General features: G+C 49.9%; 1 protein-coding gene across 4 annotated transcripts in view; it reads left to right on the top strand.

Annotated features, from left to right (window-relative positions):
- The window catches only part of HIVEP3 (HIVEP zinc finger 3), a 474,366-nt gene that overhangs the window by 361,896 nt on the left and 94,453 nt on the right, over nucleotides 1-18,017 (top strand). For all 4 annotated transcript variants that reach the window (XM_044770511.2, XM_070510167.1, XM_070510165.1 and 1 more), the window contains one exon: nucleotides 12,967-13,162. The gene's annotated coding sequence lies outside the window, so the exon portion shown is untranslated. The remainder of the gene's footprint in view (nucleotides 1-12,966; nucleotides 13,163-18,017) is intronic.

Below are 18,017 nucleotides of genomic sequence, written 5' to 3' on the forward strand. Positions count from 1 at the left end.
TCTAGGAATTGGGCCTCTCCTGCCCGCAGCTGACTGCGGCTTTGCGCGCTTGAACCTGCCTGGTGTTTCTGCGTGTGTGAAGAAAGCTCGTGCAAATGCACAGGGAGACGTGTGTCCCACCTGGCTGCCGGTGAGGCCAGCTGCTGGGCTGAGCACCAGGCAGCAGTGGCATGTGTCCTGGGGGCCAGTTCCCCCTCTCCCACACACTAACCTGGGGACTCTAACAAGCCACTCGCCTCCCTGAGCCTGACTTGATCTGTAAAATGAGAGTGAGAAAGACCTCTTTCACCCAATTGTTAAAATAGGAAAAAAGAACAGGTGCACAAGGATGTTTTAAATCCCTGGCTTATAAGGACAGAGAAATTGCCACCCTTTGAGGGCATTCCTTCAAGGATCAAAAGGGCGTCGAGCATATTTCCAGAGTTGGAGACCCGTCCTGGCTTTCAGGAGGAGCAGAGAAAGACATGTGGTTCTCTCTGTTTGTTTGTTTTGCTTTAACGGGAAAGGATTATTCTGGCTGGGAAATAAATCAACTCCTAGACAAGGAGTTAGGACTGAAGGGGTCCTTAGAGTTGAGCTTGTTTGCTCTTTGGTTTGACAGAAGGGGAAACTGAGGCCTGGCGGGGAGCATGATTTGTTCTCGGTCACATGCCTGGATAATGGCAGAGCTGGGGTCCCACCCTGTGCTGCCCACCTCCCACCACCCCCCATCCTGCCCCCTAGTTCTGGGAGCAAAGCTATTTAAAGAACGGGAGGTAGAGGCAGCCTGGTAGAGAATCAGGAGGGGGGCCCCGGGGACGGGTAAGGGGATAGGAAGGTGGGCACAGTGGGCAGAGGGTGAGCAGCGTGGGCAGGAGGAAGGTGACAGCGTGGAAGGTCTTGGTTCCAAGCGGCCAGAGGTGGACGCCCTTCAGATTCCCCTCCTCCTACCCCGCCAAAGCCTCGGCCCATCTCCAGGTTCGGAGGCCTCACAGCCACCCAGAGGCAAGCATCAGACTGTTTGCGGTTCCAGGACTGCAGCACAGAGATGGCAGGTCCCCTGGGAAAACCCTTCGGTCTAGGTGGACCTCAGACCAGCCCCTTTGGCAAAATCACCTGTTGCCCGTCCTGGAAAGCGAGTTCCTGAATGCGGTGACATCAGGGGCCACACCCTGGAAGGCAGGCCGGTGGTGGCGTGTCTGTTCATTGTTATTCATCACTCGTTCATCCCGCATGCCAAGCACCGTGCTGAGCGCTGGAGGTACACAGACAGTACAGGTTGTTCTTGCCCCGAAGGCACCCGCTGTCTGCGGGGAAGACGCACAGGCGGGAGGATGACGATCATAGTGTGGTCAGATGGGCAGGAGGGTCGGGAGCACGAGAGAAGGGGGTTCCAGCCGGGTCCCTGGAGCAACAGTGGGACTGGGGCAGAAAGAGGGATTGCCAGAGCTGAGCTTTCAAAGGATGGGCCGGAGGTCACCTGGCAGAGAAGGGAGGGAGGACCTTCCTGAGAGTGGGGACGGTGTGAGCAAGGGTTTGGAGGCTGTGAAGAAGGTGGCGTGTCCAGTATTACCAGGTAGTTGAAAGGCAAGAGGTGAGGGAGGCTGTCGGGAGATGGGTGAGGCTGGAAGGTCACAGTGGCCATATGGGGAACAGGCTGAGGAATCTGGATGTCCAATGGCGGTCAGCAAGCATCGGAAGTGGTCAGGGAGCACCGTGAGGCATGCTTGTTCTATGATGCAGAAATGCCACACCGCACAGCAGGAAGAGTGGACCTGGGCAGGGGGTTGGAGAGGAGCTAAAAGGCTTGAGAGATACTTACAGAGCCAATTCACTGAGGACCTGGCGACATATGGCATTGTGGGGAACGCAGGAGAGGGAGAGGTCAGCAGTCGCTCCTGGCCATCTCAGGATGCCTTGAATGACTTTCAAGCCCCTGACCCTGGGCTGTGGCTGCTCACCTGGGACTCAGCAGTGGAGCCTGGGCTCGGCGGGGTGGGGGGGGGGGTGCTGTGAACCTCTTGAGGTCCCAGTCCCTGGCTGACACCCTGGTCCGCTGACTCCCTCCAGAAGCACCAAGAAGAGCATGTGGATGCTGTCAGGATGTTGATTCATCTTCACTGACACACCTACAGATATTTTCCCCTGTCACCCAGAGGTAGTAAACTGAGAGAACTCTGTTTCTTCACTCATTTATTGTTGCCAATTATGTTCAAGGCTCTGTGAGTGATACAGAGATGAATCACACCCATCCCAATCCTGTCCTCAAAGATTGTGCGGTTTGTCTGTGATGCCAGCCGGCATTTGTAAGATTATATCCCACATATAGGGTAGGGAAGGTAAATGCCACAATAAAGAGACCAAATGCTGTAAATGAGAGATCATTTCTGGCCAGAGAGGGTAGGGCGTGGAGGGCTTCGTGGCGGAGGTGGCACATGAGCCGGTGCACGTGGGCGGATGTGGTTGGACTTGGCCACAGTGAAACGGAGAAGAGCATTCTGGACAGAGAGAACCTCAGGAAGGCAGGAGAACTTTGAGCATGCTAGTTTGGCAGGAGCGGGGTTTTGTAGGGGAGCGCTGATGTCTGAGGCAGCCTGGCATATTCGTGAGGGAGATCCCAAATGTAAACTCTACTCTCCAGGGGGAGCTACTGACAGATTTGGCCCAGGGAGGGGCGTGGTGAGAACTGGGTGTCAGGACGGTTTATCCGGCCTTATGGAGAGGATGAGCTCGGGAAGGCAGTGAGATGCTGTTGTGTGTTGGTCCAGAGGACGGAGTGGGCACTGGGCACTCAGCATGGGTGATGGAAAAGTGCTTTATGGGGATTAACTGCTGGAGTCTCCCCCAAAGCCAGCCAAATAGGTGCTATGGTTATTCCCATTTTACCAATGAGTTCACTGAGGCCCAGGGATGTTAGGTGAATGACCTGCCGCTGGCCACACAGCTAGGACGTGGAGGAGGCAGGATTCGAAACCAGGAGCCTATGCTCTTAAGGCCCACTCTAAAAATGGCTTCCCAAAGGGACCAAGCAGACAGAAGGTGGCCCTGCTAGGCCCGGGGTGTTCCTCTCACCGGCAGACAACACAGACTGGTGGGGCTGTCTGGCTCTGTCCTCACCCCCTGTAAGTTGTGAAGGGCCCCTCAGGGCCTGATTCGGTTCACCGATTCGAAACAGCCTACATATAGGTGGTGACAACGTGAATAGCTGATGCAATGGAAACTTTCTATGGAAAAAGGTACCCACTCAAACAGCCACAAAGTCCAAAAAAAGGAAGAACAGCAGAGCAGACCCAGAGGGCTCCGAAGCAAACCATTTCCTTTGGCACTGCCTTTTCTGCCCAACTGTGACTCCAAACTGGGCGGGGTGGGGGGAGGGCCGGGGGCAGCACTGGGCCAGGGTAGGGGCAGGTTGGAGTGTAGACCAGGAGCTCGGCTGGGTCCCTGGAGGGCCCTGGGTCACCAGGCCCCCCTCTTGGCTAAGGAGGCGGCCGTTGTGGGGGCAGAGAACAGTGTTCCTTCCAAACACACATCCCGTTTCGCAACCTCCTCACGGGCCTTCGTCACTCCCCTTCCCCGGGGGCCAGTGGGGGAGGCTCTGCGGTACCCAGGGTCTCCCGGGGTCTCAACCTGCTTCTCTTTTTCCATGTGCTCCCGGGGAAGAAGTTGCAGCAGTCCTGTTATGCGATCTGGAATCTTCTTATTTTAGAAGACAACATTATCGTAAATATAAGTAAAGCTAAATGATCAGAAATAACCCAAAGACGAAGAGAGAGAAGGCCATTCTTTGGAAATTCAGCTCTGTGTTATTTAATTCTTACACGGACCTGGGATTGGCACAATTGCTCCCATTTTAGAGGTGAGGAAACTGAGGCTTGAAGTGTTGAATGACTTGCCTCAGGCCACTCGGGCAGAGAGAGATTCGTGGTGCTGGTTTTGTCTAATGCCCGGGGTTCTCCTGCTGTGCAAGGCTGTCCACTTCTCTGTTCCCCTAGCTGTAGCATCGGTGTGACAGTGAGATAGTACAGGGACAGCATTGGCACGTGTTAGGCGCTCAGCAAATGTTGGTTTCCTCCCTTCTGTCTCCACAACCTGGGGAGATGTTACAAGCTTTCTTGGGAGAAGGCAGCCCGAATTCTGGGCTCCTTGGCAGAAAGGGCTGTCATCACTGATTTCTGGGCCCATCTTCCCTCTAAATCTAGAACACTCTGAGGCAGGGGCCAGGTCTCCTTCACCTTTGGCCCCTGGAGGGCAGCCCAGTGACAGGGAGTGTCTCCTTGAAGCCCACTCAGCTGCATGCAGCTGGACCTCGAGTGAGGGCCAATTGGGTGGGCCTTCAGGCAAGAGAGGGCGGCCACAAGGTGTGGCCTGGCATGGCAGGAAGCGAGTCCTCGCCCCGTCATCTGAGCCCTGGCACCTCTCAGCCCCTCGCCCTCGTGTGCCGCCCGGGAGTCTCGTCAGCATCTGCTTCCTGCGGCTCTTTCGATCTCCCAGCCTCCCGGGCTGGGCACTGCCGTGAGCCATTCAGCAGCCCCCCTTCCCTGTAGGGCCTGAAAACCAGGAATATTTCTTCTGCCTGATCCCAAGATAGAGTCTATGGGACCGGCTATTACTGCCTTGAGGTTCTTCTTTTTCTGTCCTCCATGCAAATGGAAAGGTATCGCCATCCTCTATTTTTAAAAACCCACTTTTCCTAGGAGACATTTCCCAGGTGTTTCCAAAGCGTGTCTTGGCCATATCGAAGGCTCTGAGCTCCACGGCCTTTCTCTCTGCTCACCTCCTGGTCTGGGACACCACACTCCTCCATGGGAGGGAGCAGCCTCTCCTTTGGAGGACACGGCCAGGCCCCAGAGAGCTTCCAGAAGCAGCCTCTGGGCCCCCCGATGCAGGCACAGCGTTCTCAGACCGAAGTGCAGGTGTCTGAAGCAAAGCTGAGCACCCCAGGAAAGGGAGAGCCAGAAGCCTGACCACAGGGAAGGAGGCAGGAAACCTCACAGAGCCAACCCCAAAACAGGAGCCAGAAGGAGAGACTGATCAAGACGGGGCGACTTGGAAGATCTCCCACCATAACTAAAGAAGGCACAGGCATTTACTGAGTGCCTCCTGTACGCTGGCTCCATGCTAGATCTCTCACACACTTCATCTCATCTGAGCCACACAACAAGCCAAGGAGAGGTGATGGTCTTCACTTTTAACTCATGAGGAAAGTGAGGCTCAGAGCGGTGAAGTAATTCAGCCGAGGTCACACAGCTATTAATGGGTGAAACCAGGATCTGAACCCAAGTTCTTCTGAGGTCAGCGCTAACTCTGTGCTATCCTGTGCTACTTCCCTGGTGTTGAGTGAAGGAGGCCTGCCAAGAATTCCTCCTATTTCCCCTCCCAATTGCTAAGTAGCCCAGCGCTATCCACTGAGATTGTTCCATGTGATTCTGCCATATGTGTGTCCCAGGGTCTTGGATTTTCATGTTTCCGTATTGATTCACAGACCATGGTAGCAGGAGTAAAAATAAAGGTAGAAAGATTTGTCCCACAGTTCCCTGCCCCAGGCAGATCAAACTCAGCTTCTCCATGTGCTCGTCGCATGGCAGACGTCCTGTTCACAGTGGAGGGACGGGCAGCGTGTCAGGAGGGCGGCTGGGGCCTCCGAGCCAGCTTAGCCACCTTCTCTGGCCTCAGAGTGTGAGGCAAAAGGCTGGAGCCCAAAGCCCCCTGGCTTGCCTGCCAGCACTTGGAAAGCGGCTGTGTCGTGACCCAGTGAGGCATCTGGGGTTTTTCTTTAACCCTTCATCCGCTGAACTTCCCCTGCAGCGATGCCAGCCCCCAGTGCCCAGGCCGGATGTGGGGCGCCCTCCACCTGCCAGCAGAGGCCCTGCTGTGAGGCTTTGCTTCCACAGGGAGGGTGGGGAGAGGAGAGGAAGGGCCTCCCTCCCTGTGGTTTTGGGTGGGGCCTGCAGAGGAGCTGGCCCTGGTCCTTCCTGCCCCGGGTGGGCGCCACCTTGCAATTGGGCCCCTCTTGCCCTGGTGGGCCTTCTCTGTTCAGCTGTTTTCTAAAAAGAAGACATTTTTATAGCATTTTAAATTATAAAAGTGATTAATGCTTCTTGTAAAAAAAAAAAAAAAAGAACAGTATAGGAATACATAAAGAATCAAATGCATGCTCCACACCCCACCTGCTCTGCAGTCCCCGGGTTTCTCCTCCATGTCCTTTGTAGCTTTCACAGCTGCAGATATATGTGTGTCTGTCATGTTGCTTTTCCCCTTTTTCACACCATCCCATTGAGAGGAAGTGTGCATAGCAGCTAAGTGTGCAGGCTCCGGAGTCAGACAGACCAAAGTTCAGCTCACCACCTGTGGGGTCTCAGCCTCACTGAGTCTCCTGTGGGAAATGGGGTTCACAGTGGTGCTTTCCATGCTGCAGGCCGTGAGCAGTAAGGAGGGTCACCCATGAGAAGGGCTGAGCCCCCATTCGACACATAAAGTCACGATGAATCTCTATGATTGGGAGGAGTGTATAGTTATTTTTAATTAAGAAAAGTTATTGTCCCATTACTATTCCATTGGGTGGATTTATCATCATTTACTTATTAAACCAATTCCCTGCTGATGGATATTAAGGTTACTTCCATGTTCACTGTTTGAAATGGTGCTGTAGTGCTCATGTGTGTGCATCTTTGTGGTTGTGTGTGTGTGTAAGGTGATGTGTATTTGTATGTGTGCATTTGTGAAGCTGCTGGGTCAACATAAATTTTGCCCACTCCTTCTCTCCAACACTGGGTGGTAGCAATCATTTTCTTCTTTGTCCATCAAATAGAGGAAAGGTGATACTGATTTTTAACATATATCCTTTAATTGTTAATGAGGCCAAGCATCTTTGCACATTTTATTAGACATTTTCATTTCTTGAATAATGATCTGTCACTTTCCTCTCTTCATTTCATTAGCTATGTGTCTTTTCTTATTGTTTTGTGGGTGCTTATTACATATTACAGATATTGACCCTTTTTTTATATGTTCCAAATATTTTTATCTAATCTGTCGTTTGTTTTCTAACCATCAATGGGGACTTTTGTTATATATAGTGCTTAGTATTTTTATATAGTGAAATTTATTAATATTTTGAGAACTCAAGGTCCAGTTCAGGGTTTGAAGGTTATTTTCCAACAGTAAATTATACAAATATTTAATAGTCCTGGTATTTTCATAGATTTGCATGTATGTTTTGTTTATAGCTTTAATCCAAATAAATTTCTGTGTGAGTGTGGTGCACGCACTCTGTTTAAAATAGAATTCTCCTTCCTCCCTCACTCTGTGTCCCTTTTGTGGCCATACCGTTTATTTTACCTGCTTGTTTTTTCACCGTGCATCTCCCCTGACTAGACCCTCAGCTCCACAGAGGCAGGGGGCCTTTTCTGTTTTATTCATTGCTGAAGCTCCAGTGCCCACAATGGTGCTGACACTTCACAGGCACTTAATAAGCATCTGTTGAATGAATAGACGGCCAGCCAGTTGTCACAGCTCTCTTATTTGAATGATCCATTCTTTCTTTAATTGGGTAATATGTGGGTAATATGTAATAAACACCCACAAAACAATAGGCAATCCCAGATTCTAATTTGGAATTCCATCTTTGCTAGCTTTTTGGAGTCTTCTGTGGTTATTGGTCTATTCAGGTTTTCTCCCTCATCTTCAGTTTTACAATTTATAATTTTCTGGAAGTCATCAATTTTCCAATTCATTGACATCGTTATCTATCAAATTCTCTTAAATTTTAAAAAATATTCCTGTACATGTTTACACTGCCTTTCTGATCACTTATTTGTGATCTCTCTTGCTGCTGGTCAGATTAACAAGCCGTTTGCCCATTTTCTTGATCTCAGAGAACCAGTTCGAGGCTTTTTTTTTTTTTTTTATTGTCATTGCTGTTCTTTTCTCGTTCATTTGTTTTCGTTTTCAATTTTATTCATTTCTTCCTTCTAGATTATTTTGGTTCATTTTATTCTTTTTCAGCTTCTCGGGTTAGACAATTCATTTAGTTTTAATCTTTCTCATTTTATCATGAAAGCCTGTAAGTTTGAATTTTCCTCTAAATGCAGCCTCAGTTACATTCCACAGATTTTTAAAAGGAGGGTTCTCGATGGTGTACCTTTAGAAATACTCTACAATTTCAGTTTTTCTGCCCTCTGACTCAAAAGTTGTTTAGAAAAGCATTTTTAGATTGTCATGTGCCTAGTTTACTTTTTTATTTTTTGCTACTTGTTAATTTCTAATTCTGTTGCTGCGGTATACACGTTGGCAATGGAGATTTTTCTTGTGGTCTAGTGCAAGGGCATTTGAGAAAAAGGTATTTTCACTGTTTTTTGAGTATATATGAAGTTAAGCTTACTAACTATCTTCAAATCCTCTCATAGTTTTCTTTGGAGGTTACTTGTATTATCAAATTTTGAGTGATATGCCCAAGATGTTTACTGTTCTTTTTTTTTTTTTTTTTGCCATCTCGTGGTTCTAAGAATGTATTAGTTTATAGACTTTACGGTTCTCTTGTTCAGGGTGAAGGTAAAGATTTGTGATTTTTGTGTCTTCTTAGAGAAATAGACCTGTTAGCAATGTAAAATGCCCAATTTTATTCTATTTAACATTTTTTCATTTTTGTCTGATATTAATATTGACTTTCCTGCATTCTTTTGGTCACCATTTTGCTTGGTATAGCTTTTTACCACTTCTTTGATTTCAACATTTCTTTTTGTTAATTTGTTTTAAATGTGTCGCTTCCAAACAGCATATGGCTGGTTTTTGTTTTTTTTTTTAAACCCAGCCTAATCTCTTGTCTGAAAATAGAATAATTGAATTTATTCGCATTCTTGTATTTATTGACGTGTTTAGTCTTACTCTTCTCTTCTTATTTTACCTCTTTTGTTTATGATACTTTTTTCTTTCCTGTTTAGTTTCCTTTTCCTAACTCTTGCCCGAATTAATTGAATGTTCTTGGCTCCGCCCCTCTGCCCCACACACAGTGGTTTAAAAGGTCTGTATGTTATTTTCCTTCTAGAAATGGTTACCCTTAAATAAAAAATAAACACCCATACTTCTCCATTAACATCAAGAACTAAATGGTATTTAATTCCCAACAAGAGGAGACCATTATTATCAAAGTTCGTTTAGACTTGAGTGTACGTTTTTCTACTCTTGTTGTTCATCATTGTTTCCTGTGCCTCCTGTCTTGCCCTTTCTTGAATTACTTATTCTGATACAGTTTTTATTTTGTTGGAGTAATTCCTTGAGTAACTCCTTTAAGAGATAAGTGGGCGGCCTGCTATTTTTAGTGCTTCTCTCTTTGACTTTGAGACTTGGCTGAGTAACGGATCTCAGGGGTGTAACCCTTCTTCCTCAGAGCTCTGTGGTCTTCGCTCTGTTGCCCTCTAGCAGTTAATGACGCGGATGTCAAGTCCAATGTCAATTTGACTCTCAAAATTTTTGTGGAGACCATCAGAGACAAAGCTGAGTGTATTGCTCACCTGGGTAAAGGGGAATGTCACCTCCACGGAGCCTTGGCATGTCCGGAGGAGGGAGGCAAGGTCAGAGTTTGCTAAGGACTGGAAGTTTCCGTTAAGACGGTTATGTCGCCCTGGGGCTTCATTAGGATTGTGTAAGGAAGACAAGAGTCTGTGAATGGTGGAAACAGTGAGGAGGAATTTTGAGGCAAGGCAGGAGATTCAAAGAATCTTAGAGCACCAGCTATTAATTGAAGAGCTGATGGATCCTTCAGGATGTTTCTGTAACGAACCATCAAGCCCTTTGCTGGGGTTAGAGTCTCCTGGAAGAAGAAAGCAGTGCTAACGAAGACGCAAAGGTGTCTAGGTAGATGGTTTCTGTTCCCCTCTCCCCCAACTCTGGTCTCTTTGGAAACCTGAAGGATCCACTTCTCACCCTTGGATTTCAGGAATTCCATGCAGCTTGCCCTGCCCGCCTCCACAGCCTCCAAGGGAGCTTCTCCAGGGTTTGGCAGGTGGGCCTCTCCCTGCCCATGTTGGGTGAGGCCGGCTTAGCTCTGATTAGTTTCTCTGTCACTCCCACTCGTCTGCTTTTCCTCAGACTTGCTGGCCAGCTGGTGCTGCTATGGATTGGCTCTTAATTGTACATTTCTCTTTTGACTTCAGTGGTGTTTGGGGGAGAGGGGGTGAACACAGGCTCAGTTTGCCGTGTAGAACCTCGGTTGTGTGCACCACTGCCTGGTATCCCAGATGCAGGTGTGTCTGCCCAGCTCTCCCACCTGCTGCTGGAGGCAGGAGTGGCGTTCAGTGATGTTGGCCTCACTGGTGGGTGGGAGAGCGGTGGCTCACTCCTTCTACCAGATCCTGTCATCTCTGGAGCCACACCCCTCGTCCTAACTGTGTTACCTCACTGATTAAAATGACTCAGTGACCTCACTCCGCTGCCAGATCAAGTCCGGGCTATTTCATATACCAAATTCATCCCCTGGCCAACTCTTCCCTCATGAGCTGTCGCTGCCCCTCTCGTGCAGCCATATGGACAGCATGCAATTTCTTGAACATTCGGCCCGTTTGGGAGCTCCTGTCTATTGACACTGCTCCTTTTGTTTGAAATAGCCTCTTTTTCTCTCACACATGTCAGGCACCATCAGAATTGACTACTCTTTTCTTTATGCCCCCACCATGTAGTAACTTAGAACCAGCAACACTGCAATGCATTCCTTTGCTTCCTTGCTCCCCCCTACCCCCAAGTGCGATCCCCCAGAAGGTAGGGGCTGAAACTTTGCTGTCTTTTGTCCCAGCACCTACCTACAGCAGGCCTGACCCCAAATAAGTGCTGAATGCACATTTGTTAAATGAATGAACAACTGAATCAGGTTCTGAAGAGAATTGTTCTACACCGACTCTGTGTGAGACACCACACCAAGCTTTAGGGGTGAGGGAATGAGTCAGACTGACCCCGCCCACGGTACTCACAGTCTACCAGGACTTTAAGGTTCCCAGAGTCTGTATGCACGGTGAGTACAGCTGGGTTTTTTGTTGGCTTGTTTTTGTTTTTTGGTGAGGAAGATTGGCCCTGAGCTAATGTCTGTGGCAATCTTCCTCTATTTGTATGTGGGACGCCACCACAGTGTGGCCTGATGAGCGGTGTGTATATCCGTGCTGAGATCCGAACCCTCGAACCCAGGCCACTGAAGCAAAGCGAGCCGACCTTAACCACTAGGCCACTGGGCTGTTTTTATTAATAATTGAGATCTACTGGAGGGCGTGAGGTCAGATCTGGGGATGATGGAAAACCTCAGAGTGGTGAAAAGTTTGGATGGTTTGGACAACAGAATCAGGAAATGCTAGGCAGGAGCCACTGAGCAAATTCAGTCACACTGCTCTGGAGTGCAGGCAGGGTGGCTGGGTTTAATAGCAGCAGGTGTGGCAGGGAGGGGACGGCTGAGGGGCTTCGCTTACCTGTACTGTTCTGTAGGAATCAGCAGTGAGATGTCATTGCCAAAACACTAACTATTCCAACACTATGTCAATAAGAACCATGGTGCCCAAGAGAAGGAAGGTGACAATGCCCCCGGCCTGTGTACAGGTTACTCCAGACCTAGATTCCTGGGTCCACTCTGAGATAACGTCCATAATGTCCATAGTGATTATATGGGCCATACCACGTGCCAGGCATTGGTCAAGACCCTTAGCATGTGCCGGATCATTAAACCCCAGGAGATCCTTGCCATTCTTAGCCCCCCTTTTCAGGCACAGCAAGGCTAAGCAACTTTCCAAAGCCGCAGAGGTAATGAGTAGAAGGCCGGGCCTGGAACCCAGGTGTCCCGGGCCTAGGAGCCACATCTCATCTGCCTCCAGCAGACAAACCAGAGTCTAGTCCCAAGAGAGCAGCATGGATGTGGTGCACCATGCCATGCTCGACTAAGACAACCCAGACTTTCTAGATCATAAAGCACTTTCCTCTGTATCGTCTTACTTGACCTTTACAACAGCCAGGCGAGTTGATTATTAAAAACTGATGCTCACTCGTTGGTCCTTTCATCATGATCGTTGTCGAGCTCCTGGCCTGAACCTGAATGCTGTTTTGTTTAGTGATTTGGGGACGTTACGTACTCTGATGTCTGTTATTGTAATAATTCTCACTCATGCCTGAATATGAGTCACTTTTGCAGGTCGTATTAGTTTTCTTTTGCCGTGTAACAAATTGCCTCAATCTTAGTGGCTTAAAAGACACTCATTTGTTAGCTCTCAGTTCTATAGGTTAGAAGTCTGGGACCGAGTGGCCAGATTCTCTGCTCAGGGCTGAAGTCAAGGTCTCTGGAGGCTGAGTTCTCGTCTGGGGCTCTGGGGAAAATTCTGCTTTTCCAGGTTCATTCAGGTTGTTAATGGAGCCCAGGTCCCGTGGTTGTAGGACTGAGGTCCTGTTTTCTTGCTGGTTGTCAGCGAGGGAGCTGTTCTCGACTCATGGAGGCTGCCCTCAGGTCCTCTCACACAGCCTCTCCTTCTGCAAGGCAGCGAGCGCAGGTCAAATGTTTTCTCCTGTTTCTAATCTCTATCACTTCCTCTTCTGTGACCAGCCAGAGAAAACTCTGCTTTTAAAGGGCTTTCTTGATTAGGTCGAGCCCACAGAATAATCTCCCTATTTTAAGGTCAACTGCACCCTAGAACGTAACCTAATCGTAGGATTAAAATCCTTTGGACCCACAGTCCTGGGGATTATGCAGAATGTGTACACCAGAGAGGCAGGAAACCTGGAGGGCCGTCTTAGAGTTCTGCCTGCTTCCTGGTCAATAGAGGCTCAAAGAAGTTAGCTGCCAGGTGCAAGGTAGAACATGGTAGGTGCCAGGGCCACCAGGCCACACCAACTCCCTAGGGAGACATGGGGATCTGGCCCCACACCCAGACAAGCATCTTGGGAAGAGCTGGAGGGGATTATTCTGTGTCTAAAAAGGTTGACCAAGCACACTCTTTGACCGTGTTTTTCAACCATCCCCTGCAGGATTCAAGGCGCAAACCCAGCATCCTCCATCTAGTTCATGGAGAAGCCTCAAGCGACGCTGGCCAGGCAAGCTCTCCCTTCCAGAGGGAAGAGCAGAGCGTGAGAGGGCAGCTGCAGCAGGAGTGGACATGAACGCTGGTTTCCAAAGAGAACAGCGTTTTAGTTTTGGTCATCGAAAGTGGTGCCTTCAGCACAGGTAAGAAATGGGCTGTCACTATATATGCTTGCTGGGGGCGCCATTTTGGTCTTTCTTGCCTGAGCTTGCTAATATTCTTCCTCTTTAAAATGTAGTATTGTTAGTGCCTCCCTTGAGCCTCTGTGGAAGCTGGGAGTCCTCGGGACATCCTTGGCCAGGAGTAGAGACTTTGAGTGCCAGCACTCTCACTGCCCTCACGCTATCTCCTCCGAGATGCAGTCATCTCTTCCCAGTTCCTGTTTCCATCCTCTCCCTGGCAGGAACTCCTCTCAAGGGACCACAGCCTCCCACTCACCAGCCCCGCTGTGTCCTCCTGCTTTACAGAGCTCCACCCGCCTCTCTGCCCTCCCCCCAAGGAGGCTCTGGCCTGAAGAGCCCCAGGGCGGCGTCTCTCTAGGGCCCTCCCTGTTGTGAAGACTTGAAAGGACGTGTGGTTCTCAGACCTGGCTGCACATTAGAATCACCTGGAAAGTTTTTAAAAATTCCAATAGTGGGGGCCCACTTCCAGAGGTACTGACTGAGTTGTCCTGGGGAGGGGCCCAGCATTGGTAGACATGTGTGTATATATATATATATAAGGGGTTTTTGTTGCTCTTCAGGTCTGTGTTATGGTTTCAGGTTAGAAGTTCAGCTCGTGGTTCAGGTTAGATGTGTGATGTTAGAAGCTCTTTGGGTCGGGAATATGTCTTTGGCTCTTTTGTCTGGCTGTGGAGTGTATGAGAATCACCCAGGGGGATGGAGGAGAGGGTGCCTGGTCAAAAAAAAAAAAAAGCAGATTCCCGCACACCCTTGCTCTCAGACATCAGACTCTCCGGAGTCGAGGACACAGGAATCTGGATTCTGATTCTGATACAGCCAAGGTCTAGGTGCTCGGGCCTCTTTCCTGGGGCTCTGGTGATGCTCGTCCTGCGTCAGGTCCGTGGGCTCAGCTGTGAGTGCCGGGTCGCTTCCCAGCCTGGTGTGCTGTGCCGCAACAGAGCCTCGTTCCCTTCCTTCCAAGCGGAGGTTTTCTCACGTCCAGAGAGGAGGATGGGGCCTCGGCAGCCCTCAGACATGGCATCACTGGAGCCCCCTGAATGTGGGGCGGCTGGGCCCAGGCCTCTGCCCATAGCTCAGCCGCACCACGCGGGCCCCCTGGACCCAGACCATGGCCAGAGTTCCCTAGCGGAGGTGGAGGACTCACCCCTTGGACTCCACGGGAGAAGGCCTGAGCACTTGAGCCTCGTTCTGAGGGGGGATGTCTGAGGTGGTGCTCCCTAGGGGAGGCCCTGGATCCTCCCGTGTTCACATCCCAGCGCCGGCATTTACTGGCTTAGCAGGCAAGTTGCTCAGTCTTGCTGCCTCTTCCTTCTCACTTGTGAAATGGAAAGTAGTGGCACCTGCCTCCCAGGGCTGCTGTGAAGATGTAGGCAAGGCCCTAGAGTGTGCCTGGACGCCGAGCAGGGGCTCCCCACATGTGAGTAGCCCTTCCGGCCTGTGCAGGCAGGTGGCCGCCACTCTGCCCTCCCAGGGGCAGCCGTGACATGTCTGCCATGCTCTGCCATCTGGTCGCAGTGTATGAGTTCCTAAGAGTCAGGGCACAGTAAAGAGATGGACACTGCATGTGGGGCCTGCAACTTTACAGACGAGGCTCAGTCCTGCAGAAACCTCAGTGAGGCTGGTTCTAGTACCCCCTGTGTAAAGGTATGGAAACAGCACAGAGAGGTTCAGTAATTGAAAGACAGTCACTCAGCTAGTAAGGGACAGAGCCTATGGCTACAAAAGACCCAACACTTTCTTCTCTACCAGGATGTGTCCCTAAGAAAGGGAGTAACAGCTCCAAGGATGAGCCTTCTTCCTTTGTAATAGGAACCAACAGCGCCGTAATGAATGGGCCCCCCTTCCTTGGCATCCTGGGACACTGGTGCCTCAATTTAGCATTTGTTTCCTTCTGCACAGGTCATGGTAGGCCGTTTATGGGTCTCCTCCACTGGCAGTTTCAGGGCGGGGTCTGGATTTCTTCAGCTAGATGTGCAGTAGATATTTGAACTGGGCCGGAAATAGTAACCTCTGAGGGAGGTGAGTCAAGCTCTGGGGGAACTGTCATGGACGTGTGGATAGGGAATCCCCCCCAGGCCCGGCGTTTGTCCTCCCCTCCTTCACTCCCCAACTCTCTTTTTGTCCATGTGGGCTCTGCCAGCTGCCCGGAAGAATCTGTAGAGGATGGGGCTGGCCCAGAGGGAAATGAGCTGTCAGTTCCAGCAGAATTCTCGTCCCCGCCCCTTCCCGAGCTCTCCCTGGGGAATAAAAGTATCTGTGATTAATGAGGTGCTGACTCAGTGCTTCTGGAGTGTCTGGGCGCTCGTGGCCCACTGCTGGCGTAGCTTCCCCCAGCCACCAGCGAGGAGGTTGCAATCCGAACAAGGTGGAGGGCTCAGGCCCAGGCAGGCAGGTGTGCCAGGCAGGAGCCAGCTGTGAGCCAGCCTTGGATGACATTGCAGACTGTGCTGGGGAGTCCCAATGACACCATCTGAGGCTTGGGAGTGGCTGTGTTTGGAATTGTCTGAGGGCAGGGAGAGGTGGAGTCGTAGCTCCCCTTTAGTAGGGACCTGGACTGGGGCTCTCTCCAAAATAAAAGTGATTTCTCAATAAGTGACTATAGGGTGAACCTGATTCGAAATGGATATGAAGGCATTTTCTTAGCAGCAAAGCTCTCTGCTAGTAGTTTTCAAACTTTTATAGTCTTAAAAATCATTTTTTAAAAGTCAAATCCTACATGGAATGCCAATATATACAACAGGTTAAAGTGGTAGTTTATAAATACACATTTGCTTTTTAAGTTCAACTTTGTGTGTGTGTGTGTGTGTGTGTGTGTGTGTGAGGAAGATTGTCCCTGAGCTAACATCTGTGCCAGTCCTCCTCCACTCTGCATGTGGGCCACTACCACAGCATGGCTGACAGGTGGAGTAGGTCTGCACCTAGCATCCGAACTAGTGAAAACAGGCCGCCAAAGCAGAGCACGTGGAACTTTGACCACTTGGCCATGGGGCTGGGCCCTTTAAGTTCAAATTTTTAACCTCTGTTTATTACAGAAGTCCATCAATGACTCTCAAAGCAATGACTCTGCTTTGATGTCTAAAAGCATTGAAATCCCAGGGTCTGGATGGAGGGTCTGCCTGTGGGCCTCCCCCTGCCTGCTGCCTGATTTTTATAAATAAAGCTTTATTGGAACACAGCCATGCCGTTTGTTTCTGCGTTATCTATGGCTGCTGTCCCACTCTAATGGCAGAGTTGAGTAGTTGTGACGGAGACCGTCTGTCCCACAAAGCCCAAAATATTAACTATTTGGCCCTCTCTAGGAGAAGTTTGCTGGCCTCTGTTCGAGACGATTGTTGTATTCACTGGATCAGCGGTAACATTCGGTGTTGCTTTTCCGTCTTTGTTTTGTTTGGCTTGGTGGCACAGCATTAAGAAAATTCTAAACCATATCAAGAAGAAGATGTGAAGGTGACAGATTTCTAGCAGTTCACCTTGCCTCCCACGACGGTCTTGTCTTCACTTCGGTGTTATGTGGACATTTGGGAAGAAGGAGGAGGGCATTCTGGTTTGCATCCTGACAGTGTCAAACAACTGCTTGAATTCCGTCTTCTTACACCCCTCAGACAGGAAGCACACATCATTTATGACATCTTCATGATAGCCCACGTCACGCGTTCTGATATCATGCAAGCTTTAGAATCTACCTGTTTGTGTGGTTTTGAATAAGTGTATGTAGTCCCAAATTTAAACAATGTAAAGATGCCCAGTAAAGAGCTTCGTCTTTCTAGACATGTTTCAATACTGAAGTCCAAGATCTATCAAGGCTATGGTCTGATATGGTCTGCATGGACCAAGTTAAGCTGGCCACACCCGTTGGCGGTACTCAGTGTGTTACAATGTGCCATAGAACATGTTGGCATGTGCCAGTCCCTTTTCTATAACAGTTTCAATAGGAGTTAAACAATATTTTTAGAATAAAATTCTCACTTCACATTTGAAGAACCTCTGAAACACCTCCATGGAATACAATTTGAAAACTGCCCCTTTGGCAAATATTGGTGATTCTCATTTCTGTGCTGGAGGATAACAGAGAAGCCAAGGATGCTGTGAGTTGGGGTTGGGAGGCAGAGGAGGAAGGAGTGGAAGATGGCAGAAGAGAGACATGAGGTGATGCTGTTGATGGCAGAGGGGGTCACGGGTGGGGAGGGCGTCGGTAGTGGAGAAAGTACTTGGGAAACACAGAGAAGCATCGTGAGGTCCTGTGGAAGCTTGAAGTGCCTCCTGTGGATCATTAGGGACTACACACAGCTCTCTGGGGCTGCTGGAGTGACTTCCAGCCATCAGCTTGGAAGAAGAGGTCCAGAAAAACATGGGGAGGGATTAAAATATGTGCAGAGAAGTTGGGGAGGACGTGTGGAGGGAGCACACGAGTTGCTTCTAATCAGAATGCAAAGGGCCTTTGAGTCCACTCAGCCGATCGAGGCGGGAGAGGAGGCAGAGGAGAGAGGAGAGGGTCAGCTGGTCAGCAGTTTTGTGCCGGAGGAGGGCACATGAGCATGGGCAGTGCCTGTGAGTGACCTGGATGGAGACGGATGTCAGAGCCCCAGGGGGGTGGTGGCTGGGGTTGGGAGGTGGCTTTGGGCGTTCGACGCAAAGCCCACAGAGCCAGGAATAAAACCCAGGAGTCCCGGCTCCCAGGCTGCCTGCCTTCCCTTGGCGGGTGCAAGGAAGGGAGGGGCAGACCTGGTGGCCTCGGAGGCTGTGGGCTGGAGAAGGCCTCTGGGGGATAAAAAAGCACCAGTTCTTTCTGAGGTTTTGCTGCTCACCCCATAGAAAG

This window comes from Equus asinus, chromosome 5 (genome assembly GCF_041296235.1).
Source record: "Equus asinus isolate D_3611 breed Donkey chromosome 5, EquAss-T2T_v2, whole genome shotgun sequence".
In the NCBI taxonomy this organism is placed as follows: Eukaryota; Metazoa; Chordata; class Mammalia; order Perissodactyla; family Equidae; genus Equus; species Equus asinus.